Genomic DNA, 17643 nt, shown 5'->3' on the forward strand with positions numbered 1-17643 from the left:
AGGGAAAGAAATCTAGAGCTAATTTGCTGCAAAACACAAATACATAACCTACAAAAACAAATTAAAATGAACGCATCTACGTTAAATAACTGCGAAAAATTGGCTGCGGCTTGCCTCAGCTAACCATGGATATGCAAAGCGAAACCTTGGTTTAGCCTGGTTAAGTCTTGTTTTTACATGGTTCACGTTTGATTTAGCTGTAATTATACAATCAAACGCCTGTATAACAAAGCCTGTGGGGCCGCGATAATTGTTCGTTATACAGGTCACATGTTATATACGTCACGCACTTCACTGACCTCCTACAAAGCGGTTAAGCAGTTAAGCATATCGAGAGAAACAATCGTCAGATTTAAACTCCAACAGATGAGAAAGTCAACAGTTTTCTTCTGCACTGCATTATGACGTACTGAATGCGCTAACACCGCCGACCTGATGCTAGCGAGGTCTACGGCATAGAGTTTCTTAGTAAATATACGCCTCGAGCTTCGCGATCGCTGCGCCGCCTGCCGCCGCTTCTCCGCGGCGTTGACGGGATTCGCGCTGCGTGGCTGATAGTGGCTCGTGCAGTGTTTTGGTTCTGCTTCGCTTCTTTTCGCATTTCGGCGCCCTAAAAAAAACTTGTTATGGTGACGTCTATAGGCAAAGAGTACGTTTAGGTCACTTAAAAAGCAGCTGCGTCTTCGTAGAGCACGCGATCGCCTGCAAGAGCTACCCGGGGACGCGGTTCTGCGCGCTTCGTCGCCGCTCTTCCGGGCGCCGGCGACGGCAGCAACATATCACTCATGTCACCCCCAAAACGTCAGGCACAAATGAATTCTACTGTCGCCTTGTTTAGATCTGATACTGGCACAATAAGAGGTTGGCTTCATTTTGCAGCGTGGACAACGAATGCGGCTTCGTTTCGAATATATACGTCGCAGAAAAATATGTTTCGGGGATGTGATTACCTAATCCCGGACAATAGCTTATGCCATTTATAAGAATATAAACCATGCGAAAATGTTAAGTATATTCCAAGCCTGTGCGCCGTTAAATATGTGCCCACACACGCCATATAGCAAGAACCAAGGCAAGTTAATGAAACCACGGAAAAATAAATGCTCTGCAAGTACAGAATTAAGAAACATAATAGCTCTAACGGAGATGAAAAAAAAAAAAAACATTGCAGCTTCTGACATTTTAAAGACGTTCGTCGAAACTTTAGCCAGGTAGGGTTCACTAGACCATTTTTTTTTTTCGCGGAGCGGAATCAAGCAATGAACGTTTTACTAATCCCACACACAAATCTCGCGTTCACTGTCCTTTTGTTTTTCTACTTCAACGAAGAGCTGATCGTACAGCGGACGCATTTTTGGAAGTATACAGGGTAGGCTTTTCAACAAGCGATGAAAGGTGTCGTTGGAAGAGTATGGTATGTGATAAGGCCCTCTGATTTCAGTTTCTGCTTTATTCTGCAGGCTCCCTGCGCCATATGACGATATTTCGAAGAAGCATTTAGTCGCGGACGCGGATTATATTGTAATCTCGTCTCCGCGCTGCTCGCAGAGGATATATGTAGCAGATGACCAGACGACTCTGTCGTGTGCTGATCCCCGAGTATAATTATGCATTGCCCATTGTACTTTTGTTGAATATTCCCGAAATTAACACTCACTGGCTTGTAAATGGTGGTGATCAATATCTGAGGTATAATATTGGCAAACGTAACTGGCGTGCTGTCAGGCATGAGTGCTCCGCTGATTATGTAAGCGCACAAAACCGATTTAAATCGTAGTGTATAGCTGTAGAATTAACATCTGAGGAACCGGTGGTTACGGAGACACGGCTATTAAACTCAGGTCAGTGTAATCGGCTCCATCATACGTCGGTTCCGCGACGCTGGCCTGTGACACACACCTGGCGCAGACCGAATATACCAAACTAAGATCGCGTTCGAAAAATTTACACTCACGTAAACACACCCCATTTGCGAACAGAGTGACTGTTCCACATAAACATGGATTTCAAACGCCCGCACACGGTAAATCTCAGTCGGGAACGTGCCGCAAAAGCAGCGGCGGCACTGGGGAGCGGGGCGCCGACTCCCGCAGCTGCTTTCGAAACGGGCCGCTAGGGGGATTTCAGTGGCGCCCCTACAGGCCGCGCTCGAGGCATATACTAGAAAGAAAACTGCGGCCTGGTAATCCATGTCGTCGTGGGGGTTTATGGGAAGACCCCCCCCCCTTTGGCTTGGACTTGGCATGACATTTGGATTCTTAAGCGGTTTTGTGGATTTTCTTTCTTCACTATGCATTCTTCACTATGCATTCTTTTTTCTTCACTAAGCCAAAATCCTTCCTGTTCTGTGATAGCCGTGTTCGGTGAAACAGCAGGCAGTACGTGATCGCAGCTGACGTTGGTCATGCCGCGGTCGAAGGAGGTATGACTGAGCGGGTAATATGCCGCCGCGAAATTTGTAGCCGACGAAAAAACAAAAAACAAAACGTACATCAACGAAGACAAGATACGACAGATACGGGCGCCTGAATCCGTTCTATCTTGTCATCACCCACTGCTGTTTAACGCCACGTTTTCTTTTTTCTTGTTTAACTGTAGCTGACGGTCGGTGCACCGGCTCACCACGAAGGCGACGTTTTCATAGGCACGCTCAAAAAACTTTCCGAACTCTTCAAATGACTTATTATTTGAAATATTGGTAAGATTAATAAATTAAGAGTCTCCAGTGACTTTCCCCCCAGATATTAGCGTTGTTCGTAACTACCACCTTGGCCAGCAAAATAGCAGGCACAAACGTTCCGGCAAAAATACGCTTTACTTCCTTTTCCCTAGTTTTAAAACAGCCTTTTTTTTTCACTTACATAATTGCACACTATTCTTCGCGTTTCTGTGGAACTTTGTTTAAATTTGCGGTCACCAAAACGTTTCAACCCAACCCAATGATGAAACTAAGGCGAGCGCATGATGTAATGGCGGTCCATCATGACACAGACGGCCTTGATGTGAGCCGCATAGACGCTATAGCGCCAGATTCCTTTCTAGTGTATACTGTAAGAAACTCTATGGTCTACGGTGTGCTGCGGTGCACGGTTAGGGAGGGACGACGTATAGTATATCTGCAGCGCCTGAAATTCCGGGCGTCAAATGCGCTTCCGGGCTCCGTAGTTGGGGCGTGTGCAAGCTCCAACTTACTTGCGTCTTGTGGCGTTCCCCCCGAGCTTGCTTGCCCGGTAGTCTTGGCCCAGGCAGGACAGACGCAGTGCGGCATTATAGCCCTTTTTATTTTTATAGTTCTTTGAAAGACAGCGCGGGGTGACCTTGTTCTGGCCGTTTGCTTGAGTGAGTGCTATCGGCGGCATCAGCGGGCTGCGGCGACAGACCCCGAGCCAATACCGAGCACCCCTGTTGCTCGGTTTTAGTTCGCTGCTGCGCATTACCACGTGTGCGGCTAGGCGTATTTGTTATTAAACAATGCAGCTATCGGGAACGCATGAATTCCTTCGTTAAACAGACAAATTCGCTGTAGTGGTCTTCGCTGCATAGTGGCGTTCACAATACATAGGAAACGTAGAATTATGGCCAGGCCACACAGCATGCTTCGTTGTACAAGCTATTTTGTAGTCGAAGCGGTAGTTGTAATGACATTTGACTGTATTTAGGTATAAACTCACTGTTAAGCCAGATATGACGGCTGTGTCTAGGTCGGTGGCTAGACATGACTGTGATCAGGCTTGGGTAGACGCACACTTCCTCAGTGTCCGACACTAGCTGCGTACGCTTGGCTTTCTGACCCTCTCCAGTGAAGCAGCTCGCCGGGCGAAATCTACGGCGTGGTCAGACGCCTCTTGCCGACAACGGTTCAAAGCCTCCCGTTCCCGCGCAACGCTCAGAGAATACGGGCCGGGCTCGCTCTCATCCATGGCCAAGCTGGCACTGACTAGGCATGCGCGGCGCTCCTCTTAGCCAAGCGCGCGGTGAGTCACGTGGTCAGGCGGCAACCTAGCTGTGGAGAGCACATGCACCAAGCGTGGAAAATCACGTGATGCGTTGCCAAGGCTGCGGCCCAGCTGCGATCAAATGAATGCCAAATTGCTGGCGACGGCGAAACTCCGCTCGACTAGGTTAGTAAAGCTTTGCTTTAAAACTGAAAACAGATGACTGCATCAGTCATATACAGGGCTCAAACTCGCCCTTTGCAGAGTGCTCTCTCGCGCCGCCTGTAGAATAGCGTCCTGAGGATGTAGCCCACTGCATCATCACGGGTTGCACCCTAAGCAAGTTGTCCATGGATCTGCTTCGCCACAATGCACCTGAATGACCAGTCTGTTGTAAGAGATTTGGCAAATAAAGAGGCCCGACGTATTATGTGACCCAGAAATACGATCTGCACTACATGTGGCATCGCTAAATGCTTGCGTTGCACAATGTTACAGCTCAGACAATATCTTTCGAGTGAAACCTTCTGCCGGGTGTCGTCACTGGTCTACGCCACCGTATTTATCGCTGTGATTGGCCTTATCTGTGCCTCGTGGGGAAGCAGACTGGCGGAAATTTTTTTTGCGGGAAAATTGTCCGCAGTGTGGCGTTTGACAGCATGATCAACTGGTGCTATAATTACAATGAGAGGCATTTTTTTTTGCCGACTAATCCAGGTCTGAAAGGCCTGCCTATCTGGTTTTCTGACCTCCTATTCCAAGTGCGCTCGATTACGTCATAATAGATGCCGTTAGCGTTAGGAGCGCAACAAACGCGCACACACGCGGAAGCGCACACGCGCACGCACCAATTTTTCCAACACAACGAATCCTTCGCATTAAAAACAATCACCACAAATAAATTCCTGTATTATTTATGCAGGGGTTATACTAAAAGCAAAAAGAAAGAAAGTGCATTATGCATGCTGGAATCACGTTTATTTCTTGTACTGTTTATTAGAGGCTTGAATCGCTAGCGTCATTCTATGACGTATTGCAAAGTTAGAGCAGATGTCGCAGCCAGCGTACAGTCGCGAACACGCTTGTCTTTATTATAAAGCTCGAGCGGCGGGCTCCTGACTGCGCGGAAGGCATCTAGGGATAGCGCCTGGTTTGAGGCCCTGTAGAGAGAGAGAGAAAATGACAATTATTTGTGTCCGGCGTGCAGGGGCGGGTCAGGCCACGCAGGGCTTCACCGCCCCCTATCGGGAGGCTAGACCTCGGGGAACTCTAGGCCAGTGCTCCAGCTTTGGCTACTTGGCGAGCCCGCTTCCTCCCGCTAGGGGATGGAGGGTCTCCCGTTCGCGCCTGCTGGGCAAGGGCGTCCTCGAGCCGCTGGACGGCGATGAGCTGTTCCTTCGGGTTGGAGGAACTAACGTAGTCCACCATGTCCGGTGGCAGTGGGTCCGACACTGCACTGTAGTCACTCGCACCACACCCCCACATAATGTGGGCCAGAGTTGCAGGCTCGTCCGCGCACACACTGCACAGCACTTCCCCGTAGAGTTCGGGACACATGTGTCGAGCCAGGGCCGGTGTGAGGACTGTCCTCGTCTGCAATTGTCGTAGCAGCACCCCCTCTCTTCTGTTCAATCTTGGGAGGCCCTGTAGAATGTGAGCATGCGCAACCCGTATCATGCCGATGGCCGTGTCCCTTTCCGCTGCGCCCGTCGCCTTGGCTTCCGCACCTCCTTTCGCCGCGAGAAGCGCTGCCTGCGGACCCGGGCCAGGACAAAAAAGCGAACATTACCCGCCTTTGTTTAGTCAATAAAGCGCTCGGCCAATAAATTTATGCGTCATTAGTGGAATCGTATCACGCATATGTGTGCCGCATGGCAACTAAAGCCCGCCGGGTGGAGTCATCCAGCCTTTATTTGGCTTTGGCGAGCTTACATTAATCTTTACAGCAAAGCTGTATCCTTTACCCCCCAACGGTTTCATCGTCGTGGGCAAAAACTATGTCCATGGGCAAAAACGCTAAGGCGACAAGGCCTAATACGCCTAGCGCATGCGTCAGGATAACCAGGCATACAGCATAGAGCTCAGAATTCGTTTAAGGAAACCACAAAACAAGCATCGAAACCGCATTATGAATGATAAGGCGCCTGCGAACAATGGGACCGCCCACCACGTGTTCCTGGCAAAGATGGTGTTCGCAGATTATTTTTGAAGGCTAGTGTCACTAAATAGAGAAGTTCTTGCCCAAGACGCCGAGCGCATGCGTCAGGCTAGGCAGGACCCAGGATTTGCGCCAGAGAATCCGAGCGTGGTGTCAGTAGATAAGGTATTAGGGTACCGTCACTGAGGCACAAAAGTGAGCAACGGTGGCCATTTTGTCTTTCATCAGTGTTGCGAGATTGCCGCATCTACGACCTTGCTGTTAACTTCGACCGGGTCGTTTGTTAACAACACTACCGAAGATGCAGAAAAACGGCATCTTTAGGCACACTTCTGCTGCTGAGATGCTGTTACACGTATTATCTCATTCTCCATCTGAACAACGTCAGTCGCGTGCAGCCGCAGAGCAGGGATGACAAGCTAAGCCTACCAGACTTGACCGATTCAAACGCATAAAAAACAAAATGGCGGCGCCCATGAACCGTCGCAGTGTAGAACAAATGCGAACTGACCAATGATTATGGCGGCGGCACGGAACAATAGGAGAAACAGTGCCGATACTCTGTACCCTTATCTAGTGACACTAGCCGGGCGCAGGCGACAAGCCCGCTAAGACGACGAGAAATATTTCATACGCTCCTCCATCCCAACGTCTAGTGGTTTACAACAACTTTGCTGGACATCCACTTTCGCAGGGTGAGATGGCAACCATTCTTGTTTTATTTCAGTTCTCATAGAGTGAAAAATGAACAACAATCGCCGAAAAACGCATCGCTGACGGTGTCCTTGAGTGACTAGATATCGGTTGCTGACCGTTTGCACAGTGCATTGAGTTTTGTGGCGTCGGCCGGTCGGCAATGATGTGCAAAGCCAAGTGCAGAAACCTGATAATGGTGCACACGATGCCATTGAACTGTTTTGGCAGAACGATGACGCAGTGAACAGCTGTGCGCCAGAGCTAATGCAGACGGGAAACTCGCGCACGGCTAAGGCAGGCAATTTCCGCTTTTGTTTCCCGGCCCGGCACCGCAGGCAGCGCTTCTCACGGCGAAACAAGGTGCGGAAACCAAGGCGACGGGCACAGCGAATAGGGACACGGCCATCGCGCTGATACGGGCCGCGCATGCTCACATTCTACCGCTCTCAAACCAGACGCTATCACTAGTAGATGTCTTCCGTGCAGTCCGGAGCACGCCACTCGAGCGTTCTAGACGAGCGTTTTACCGACTTACTTTTGATGAGGAAAAATACAATCTCATTCGCACGCCATGAGGTAAGCGCGAAGACTTCCCAAATGTGCCACGCTACTGCTCGTCGTTTCCTCTACGCCGCGCTTTGTGCTCTGCTGTTTCTCTTGGCGTGGTAATTATACGCAAGTACACGAGTCTGTGCAGGGACGCACAGAACGATGGTGGACAGCGTGTGCTGAAAATGATTGAATTGAAAATTATATTGGGACAGTTGCGGACGTATGAGGTACGCGTGTAAAATCTATATCGCCCACCCGTTGTTAATTTTTCCCACAAATATTTTTCGAAGGCGTCAAGCCTTACAAGGGCCTACTGGGTGTGCTGTAGCAGAGGGCTCCAGATTGACCCACCAACGGAACTTGTAATAATGAAATATATTTCAGTAACAACTTCTGGAATCTGTAATATAATACGCGGAGCGGTGGGCACCACTAATAGGGTCTCTAAAATTTATTTTCCTGAAGCAGAAGGTCGTATCTAAATTGCTGCAGCCTTTATCTTTTCATGCAAACAATTATTTACGTTGTCTTTACCTCGCTGGTTAAAATATCTAACCCGATGTACTCTAAATGAACAGCGTCGTTCTGCCCCGCTAATGTTTAGGAGATATGTACATTTATTTTTCGCATTTCGGTAGTGTCAGTTCATCCCCATCTTTTAGCCTCTAACCCTGTTCTTTATTCCTCACGTGGATTTGTAGCATCAAGCAAGTAAAGCACGTAAATGACAAACTTTCGAAAGGCGCTGCTGTATCCATCGCAGCCTCCTCTTATGCTTTTACCATTGCTAGATGCTTCGTAAATAAAATTTTTCGCGCACCTTTGAGCAGTCGCGAACAGACTGCGCCACTCGCAACAATATAAAAGTCTATACTCGCTACGCCTAAACTCCACCGGGGCTTTTTATATTATGTTCCACGCGTTCTTTGCGCTCACTCGTTTCAAAAACCGAAATTGATTACCCCATCCCTGCGGTAGTGGCTCAGTGGCTCATGCGTTCACTTCGAGGACGTGCCGCTGAGCACGAGGACATGGGTTCGACTTGGCAATTTTCGCTGTTTCGTGTGCCGTGTACGTCTGCGTTCATCCGTAGCTGATGTTGCGCGAATGGGCCGTGCTGTGCTGGAATGCGGAGGTTATGCAGAACAAAGTTTTCCCACAGTTTATTGAATGCGGTTTTTTTTAGTTACTTTACAAGAGCGGGCGGCTAAAGTTTGTCGCGCTGTTTAGAGAAAAAAAAAAGTACGCTTTTTAATACACTCAGAAACTCGAAAAAATTTTCTAATCTAACTCGGAAAAGTAATTTTGGCATGGAATGTTGCAACTATTTGGAGGTGGTGAGGCCCTGAGCTGACAAATTGCCATTGTAGGTTTAGGTGCACTACTTGGCCTTAAAATTCTGTGACCCCCTTAAGTATACTTTACGTGGGGGAAAACGTGTTACAGAAAGCATTTAAATGTCTTATAATATTATTATTTCCCTCGAGAAATTATCTGTTGCCTGAAATTAGGACGGTGGTGTAACATAGGTGCCTCTATGACGCGGCAATCAGTGAAGAGAACGGCGCAAATCTTGCTCAATTTTTCTTGATTTCAGATCTATAAATGCTGCGCACAGATACCAGTTGCTCTTTGCGGCAGTTGCGTTTCTTATTTTTGCATTTCGCATAGAGTAAATTTTTGTCATTAGCCAGTGGAAATTTTTCGGTAATATAATTAATTTTAAATATTTTGAGTGCTTACTCGCTAACACTGGCTAACATGTAGGGGGCATGTCCGAGAGGGCCGACTGTCTTTGTTGGTTCAAATCATCCGTTTTTGTTAGCCTCCGTTGTAACTAGTTGCCCATGGCTACATAGCGCCTTTTTGCGAAAGTTGCCTTGTACAACATTTGGCAAGACCGCTTCTCCGGTTAACTAAAAATTTACGTTAACTTGTGCGATGAGAAATATTTGCTTACCGCCTCTTCGCATGTATAATATAAGTATTTTAAATATTATTTCTGATTAAACCAGGTAATTTAGGGGTGCAACTCAGTCGTAATCGTTGCATCCTCCTCAGTGTGATTCGGGAAGCTTAGGCAAAATATTTCTAAAATTTTGTTTTTGGAATAATCCTTCGTGACTCAATACGGAGGTGCACAAAAGATCCCGTCCTGTACGTTCGTGCCTATTCACTCCGGAGTGCAGATCTTTGTCGATATTACATCCGCGCTTATATATTACGTCTGTCAGCTCATTACAAACAGCGAGTAAGTTGATTGGCGCGTCAGGCTACCTTTCCTTCTCGAACAGCGAAAAAGATGCTCATTACGCTTCAGAAAGGGAGATCTGTCCCGTGATCATTTTCGTTTTAGTTCCCGAATGGGAGCATGGCGATTCAGCAATAGCGTTAGCTGAGGTTACTGTAAGTGTGATACTGGCAAGGCCAGCGGTATCATCGTCCCCCAGCGACAGACAGCACCTGATGGCTGATGACGCAAACATAACGTGGTTACGGGGGACCGATGCAGCTCGATAATCGAATCTCTGCAGCTCTTTGACCCAATTACTGCAAACGACCCAACCCTGCCACCCTCCTTCCGTCCCCAAAACTAAATACTCGTACAAGAGCAATACTAAAAAACACTTTAGCAACAGTGACTGGACTAGAATGTCTAGTGCTTGAAAGCTGGGAATATCTCTCTCAGGCTCTGTTCCAACATTTCAGGTTCATTTTTTGTGTTCCCTTGTTTTTTTTTTTCTTCCATTTTCTCTATCCCGAGGTGCAGGACAGCAAACTAAGCTATAGCCTGGTTAACATTGCTGTTTGTATTTTTACCTCCTCCCTTCTTTCCTTGATCATCAATTGTCTGGTATTGTGCAACTGCTGACCACATCAGGCGTAAAGAAGGCGCGGCTAGCCTAAGCGTCTGTAAGTAAGTAAGTAAGTAAGTAAGTTTATTTGTGCACTGTAAATTACAGACATTGTTAATTCTGCGCCGCTTAAGCACTAGCGTGCTTGAGTGCGGCACAGGCAGCCGGCATAGTTAACAGCAGTGCAACAAAACGCGATCACTCACGTACATAATAAAGTTCGAAACATTTGAACAAATAAATATTTAAACGCACAAAAAAAAATCAACATCTGCTTCAAAACACATAAAAAAGAACGAAACACAATAGGCATTGTGTGAAAATTACCTACAGCGGTGAATAACAATACTCAAAATATCTCACAGCTGTACATAATGCATATCAATAAACTTGTTGAAAAATAAAGCACTTGTCATTGATATCTTGTTATACTTATCGTATTAACAAAGCATAACTAAACTCGAAAATCACAGTTAGCATTTCCGTACACAATTCACATTCTTCCATCGAGACGCTTAAAAAAAAACACATACACGCAGAAAGTACATTTCATATTGTTTCTAGGCATACATTTTTCAAGGTGCGCTTTGCTCGCTTCAATGATGGAATATGCAGTGCGTCACTTGGCAGGTTATTAAGAAAGGAAGGAACATAATACACTCGGCATCGCTTCCCATAATTAGTGAAAATTCGTGGTACATTTTAATATTCACTTTTTCTCAAACCAAACGTACTCTTTGGTTTGACCACTTTAAACCGATTATCGTAATAGTGGTTTACATAAATTACGTAATCGCGTAACTTTTCCACTGTAAGAAGATCTACCAGTTTCAATAGGCTTTTCTTGTCTAGATCATTTGAATTGGTACCGTAACATATACTCTTTGCACACTTGAAGAATATTTTATTTATTTGTTTTTTGAGTGTGTCAGAACAAAACCCTTAAAGTGAAATTCCGTATCTTAAAAGCGACTCCCCCAGTGCTTGATAAACAATCTTTCTTAACTTAACACTCGTACTGCTTTTAATTTGATACAGCTGAGCGGCAACATAACGTAACTTTTTACATATGCTCTCGACATGAACGCGCCACGACAACGTCTCATCTAATTCTAATCCCAAATATGTCGCAGTAACACTTAGTTCCAGTGGAACACACGAACAGCCTTTGCAATTTTTCGAAAGCAGCAACACAGGTTTCAACTTATCAAGTTTTTTATGAGGATTGTGAAAACAAACCAGTTTTGTTTTCGGTGCATTCACGTATATGTAGTTTTGTTCATACCATGACATAATTTTATATATGTCAGATTGAAGATAATTTGTTGCGCACTACAAAGTCTGATGTGTTACGACAAGGGCAGTGTCATCAGCGAATTGAAATATTTTGGACTGAAGGTTCAGCATTCCGAGGTCATTCACATACAAATTAAATAACAAATGTCCCAATGAAGAACCTTGGGGTACTCCGTATTTTGTCAATCTTAATTTGCTGTAATTACCGTCAATTTTCACAGTTTGTTTCCGGTCGGAGAACACTACTACGCCGGTGGGGCAAAAGGGAGGGAATAAAAAAATGCGCGGCAATCCACCCTGTGAAGGTGGTTGGAAAGCGAATCTGTAAACGACACCCACAACGATTAACCATGCGGCGTCACTTAAATTCACACACGTGGCTCAACAAATAGTGAAACCAGAGACAAGTGAAATGGACTTAACCACACCCCTTATTACTTCAGAGAGATATTCTTTGCTAAGGTTAAATCATTGCATGGTCCACAAATGGTGGTTGGTAGAGTTGTATCAGTGAAGCACATGAGTAGAAACTCTTCTTTTTTATAAAATTAAAGGGAGCTCAAACCCGGTGTTTTACGATCTCACTTCTCCTTCCTCTCTGCCGCCGTCGACGGAGGCGACGAGATCGGCGGCAGAGACGGAGGAGAAGTGATCTGGCATGCATTGGTGTGAGCTTCCTTTAATTTTGACTAACTCTTAGCGCATGCACAAAGCTCACACACTGCCGCTATACGTGCCGTGGGTGGAGCGCACAGTGGTGCGAGAGGTCGCGTGACGCTATCACGTGGAATTAAGCGAGAACGCAGGGGAAACCCGCATATGTTCTCGGTGGGTGCACAGTCTGTCTGCCCCCGTCTACGCGCAGTCTCGTAGCTTTATCGGTAAGACAACGGGCTCTCGCTCCGTTTCTCTGTTCGTTCCAGGTTCGATTCCTGGCGGTGCCAGTGACTTCTTGTATGTATTCGCGGGAGTTTCCTGTTTGCAGATTCGTTATAGTTGATTGATTGATTGATTGTGGGGTTTAACGCGCCGACGCAACGCAGGCGATGAGGCGCGCCGTAGTGGAGGGCTCCGGATTAATTTTGACCACCTGGGGATCTTTAACGTGCGCCGAAATCTCGTACACACGGGCGTTTTTGCTTTTCGCCTCCATCAGAAAAGCGGCCGCCGCGGCCGGGAATCGAACCCGCGACCTCGTGCTCAGCAGCGCAACGCCTTAGCCACTGAGCCACCGCGGCGGGTCGTTATAGTTGCACAAGCACGAACACGTCCATTTTCGCGACGCGCCGGCACGAGGACCTATAACGCTCGCAATGCCATGCGAGCCACGAGCTGTCACACCACGGCCTCCACTATCAGCTCCGTAGCCGGGCCGTCAATGATCACGGAGGCGGTGCACATACACATACACAAACATTCTGGCGCCGAGTCACGCACGAGAGCTCTACTGAGTTCCCCACTGAGCATGCGCGGCGCATGCTCAGAGGGGCAGAATGCGCCGCTATTTGAGCGCCCCACGCTGTTTACTATTTAAACCCCCCGCGCTTATGCATAAAAGGGTCAACTTCTTGACCAAATCGTGGCAGGGAGAACGAGTATGGGAAAGCACGCAGACTAAATACCGCTCATAACCCCATCTGTAATTTCAGAGCACAGACCTACTGCCTCCGTCGTCGAAGTGTGGAAATGGAATTGGAAGGATTTATAAAAGTAAAGCAGATAAATCAGAGTGCTACGTCGACTGTGAGAAGCAGTCTCATATCGCCCACAAGATATTACAGGAGGAAAATAATCCTTTTTCCTCATTCACAACGTTGAGACAAAAGTTGCCCACGCTGACAGCATAGGTATCAGTGAAACAGTATGTTTTAAGCATTATTATCAACTCGTGTGCCTGCAATCTTATTAACTGCAAGTTTGACTGCTTTCGTTTGAGTACTGTTTCGTTTGAGTACTGTTTCTCCCACTTCAGTCAAATGGAGCTCTATTAAAGCATGAGATGATTTTTGTAGCTATTCCGCAACTCTAGCTGTAAAGTAACTTTGCGAATTTTTTCGAAATGCTTTCTGCTGTGAGATGCATGCGGGTTGCGCACGGAGCTGGCAGTATTATATCTTCCACAGTGTAAATCTTCCACTTTCCCTCCTGATTTGGACAGTCTTTGAGACAAACGGCACAGCTCCACTTGCTCTAACTATAACTTAACAAGTGTTAATTTTGGGCTGCTTCCAACAAAAATAAAATACATTTCTAAACCTCCACTTCACGCTGAATGTGCTGCAATTCCGATAACTGGGACGCAGTGCTGAGTTTTGTCCGCTTCAAAAGCGCCCATTCTGAATCCAAAACGGTATTCCTCGGCTGAGGTGATAATACTCACACCGGAAGTGTCAGAGCTGCGCCTGGCTAGCTACTCAAAACAGATGCTCTTGAAACTACGGAAACTCAGAATTGAGCCCCTAGTGTTTGATTGCGCGTTGTAGAGTCGCCATTCAGCGAGGGCAAAGCCAAAGCAAGACTGAATTTGAAACAGCTGGTGAGCCTGCTCGCAATGCGCATGCGCTCCCACCAACCGCTTCGAATACTGGCCAATTCGTCTCACGTGGGCATGATAGCGGAATCCATAGGGTGTACGGGATGCGGAAGTGTGGCGGTGAATGAAAGCGGGCTCGCCAGTGAGCTTGGTATGCGGCCATCAGCGTTGAAGACAAGTTCGACAAATGAGCACGCAATTGTGCAGCGCTGGGAGCCACAGCCACGGCTTGAGAGGAAGAATGACTGGCCGAGGCAGCTCGATTTCTGTCCTTCCTATTTTTCGACAAGCGGAAACCATGGTTAAACAAGAAAAACGTCGCCTGACGACAGGAGCAAATGCTTAGCAGTGGCGAGCACCCCAAGAGGCAAAAGGGAAGCAGCTACACGCAATCAAAAAGGCGAAATGCCAACACCCCGCGTCGCTGAAGGAGCGAAGCTCCGGGATCTGTACTCGCCATATCGTGAATTTAATAAAGGTCTCCTTTGGGAACTAAGAATGGGCTGAAGTGTTCTGTCCCCACCAACCTGGGGACACCAGAATTGGGCGACTTCGATCGGTCGACCTTAAATTCAAATGGACGCCATCCTTACCAAATAAGGTGGAGTTGCGGTGAACGCGAAGGCTGCCGCTAGCTTAGTGAGTGAATTCTTAAGTTGTAGCGTTGACCTCATACGACCAGTTTACCGGTAGTTGGTGTTAAGAGCTCAGGTTAAAGTCAGGTTCTTTAGATCATCAGTGCACGAAATATTTGCGATCACTTCTCTTGTGATTCCTTGTGTGCAGGAGGAGCAAAACATACGAAGTAAATCCCGTAAACTCGAAGCGAAGAAAAACAAATAAATTCAATTTAGGCGACTTTTCGAGTTAAGCAAGACTGAAAAAAAAAAGCAGCGGCCATGCATTTAAAATACACCTTATGTTTTCGGTCCTTGTTGCAAAAAGCGAATCGGCTTTGTGTATAAGCACCTTTATTAAGCTGTGGGAGAAGCAGCATCTCGGAAGAAGTTTGGCAAACTATCTCAGAAAACGAAGGAACTTATTGCGAAACGTAAGAACATAAAACTGTCGAGTGTGTTGGACCAAACTGAATTGGCAGAGCTGTCGATATTTATTAACAGAAGTAAAACAAATGACATCCTTGCGTACAACAAGGCAATGATCGAGGAAACTGTGGAGAGAGGAGGAAGCTTAAAATCAACTAAGAAGAAGCTAGCTATCTATTGGGAAAGACCGATTGTATGCACTCAGAGACGAGCAGGATAAAATTACGCACAACATGAACGAGGTAACAAAAGTAGCTTAACGATTTTACACCAGGCTGTACGCCAGCGGTGTTAGAAAAGTGGTAAATACTAAGCGTACAGGCTTACCTAGTGATGTCCCACTAGTAACTAAAACGGCAGTAGAAAAGGTCCTCAAGAGCACGAAAAGAGAGAAAGCTGGAGGTGACGACGGCATAATCGTGGACCTTGTAAAGGAGGGAGGAAACGTAGTACTACAAAAGCTTGCTGATTTTTTTTACAAATTCATAAGGACGTTAAAGGTGACTAGGGCCTGAAAAAACGCCAACGTAATTCTGATCCAGAAGAAGAGAAATACGAAAGATATTAAGAATTACAGACCCATCAGCCTACTTTCAGTTGTACACAAGCTGCTTATCAAGGTAATATAGTGTTAACCGCATACGCGACACACTAGATTTCAAAAAGCCCGGGGAACAGGCTTGGTTTAGAAACGCATACTGTATAATAGATCACATCAATCAAATGGTAGAAAAATTCGCGGAGTTTAATAAGCTCCTTTATAATGCATTTATGGACCTGACCCGCCGCGGTGGCTCAGTGGCTAAGGCGTTACGCTGCTGAGCACGAGATCGCGGGTTCGATTCCCGGCCGCGGCGGCCGCTTTTCTGATGGAGGCGAAAAGCAAAAAAACACCCGTGCGTTCGAGATTTCGGCGCGCGTTAAAGATCCCCGAGTGGTCAAAATTAATCCGGAACCCTCCACTACGGCGCGCCTCATCGCCTGCGTTGCGTCGGCGGGTTAAACCCTTCAATCAATCAATCAATCAATCAATCAATCAATCAATCAATCAATCAATCAATCAATCAATCAATCAATCAATCAATCAATCAATCAATCAATCAATCAATCAATCAATCAATCAATCAATCAATCAATCAATCAATTTATGGACTTCAAAAAAGCATTTGATTCAGTGCACGGCGCAGCAGTTCTGTAATTATTAAAAGACCATGGAATAGAGGAGACCTACACAAGTCTTCTAGACGGCAAATATAAGAAATGTATGGGCAGGACAATACTTCACAAGAAAGCTACAACTTCCCGATACGAAAGTGAATATGACAGGGAGGCACCATCTCGCCGAAACTGTTCACAGCATGTTTGTATGGGGTATTTAGGAAGCTTGACTCATACAACGCAGAATTATGAATAGACGGGGAATGCTTGAGCCATTTGAGTTCTGCAGACGACTTTGTCTTTCTCAGTGAGTCGGCAGATCGCTTGCAAAAAATGCTTGAGAAACTAGTCAGAAAGCTTGGGCCTGCGGATGCAACTAAATATGAATAAATCTGAAGTAATGATAAATAAGCATGCTGAAACAGCCGTCTTCAGCTTAGGTAACGCAACGCTAAAACAAGTAGAAGAGCATAACTATCTTGGACAAGTTGTCAATCCTGATACAAACCATGAGAAAGAAAACCGCTGCAGAATAGGTATGGGCTGGGGTGCACTGGGCATGCACTCCCAAATAATGAAAAGTAAGCTACCTCTATCACTCAAAAGGAAAATATACAACCAATGCATGCTACCGGTGATAACATATGGGGCAGCAACTTGGTGCCTTACTAAACAACTGGAAAGAAAACTTAGGTCGGCTCAACGAGCCATGGAACGAAGGGTGATAGGGGTAACACTGAGGAAAGGGACATCAGCCTTCTGGATTACGAAGCAGACTCGGGTAGAAGATATCCTAGTTCAAATTAAGAAACGGCATTGGACTTGGGCTGGCCATGTAGTGAGAAGAAATGACAAGCGGTGGACCACAAGGATAACACAGTGGCTACGTAGAGACGGGTATACCGTAAGAAGGGGAAGGCCATTATCTCAATGGAGAGACGAAATGAGGAAATTCGGAGCGAGGAATGGGCGCAGGCGGCGCAGGACAGGAGTGGGTGGAGGTCCAGCAGTGAACTCCGTCCTGCAGTGGGCCCCGAAAAATGCTGATGAGGATGTGGATGATGGCGACGACGACGATTATGACGATGATGATAATGATGATGGATCAGTACAATTTAGGATTAAATAAATCATGCCATTACCTGGCTTGCAAGGAAATTGTGAACCGGTAATATCTAACACAAAGAGTAGGTGTTTGATTACACCATTTTTACCAAGTTATATTCGCACTAAAATAGTGCGCTGTGTGGCATTTGGACGTACGGTTGCGTCGTCAAAAGGTTGCATTCGATGCACCTCATCGAATAAAGAACCCCTTCAAGTTTCCTCATGCCCCTACACCCCTATTCATACCCGCATAGTGACATCCACCCGCATAGCAATAATCTGATTCACCCTGAACATCTGGAAAGAT

General features: G+C 46.5%; 1 protein-coding gene across 1 annotated transcript in view; it reads left to right on the forward strand.

Moving 5' to 3' along the window:
- The window catches only part of Ac76e (adenylate cyclase type 2 Ac76E), a 597242-nt gene that overhangs the window by 539150 nt on the left and 40449 nt on the right, over positions 1-17643 (forward strand). The window lies entirely within an intron of this gene.

This window comes from Haemaphysalis longicornis, unplaced genomic scaffold, assembly GCF_048455015.1.
Source record: "Haemaphysalis longicornis isolate Haplotype H1 unplaced genomic scaffold, Haemaphysalis longicornis Haplotype H1 scaffold_1, whole genome shotgun sequence".
NCBI classification, from domain to species: domain Eukaryota; kingdom Metazoa; phylum Arthropoda; class Arachnida; order Ixodida; family Ixodidae; genus Haemaphysalis; species Haemaphysalis longicornis.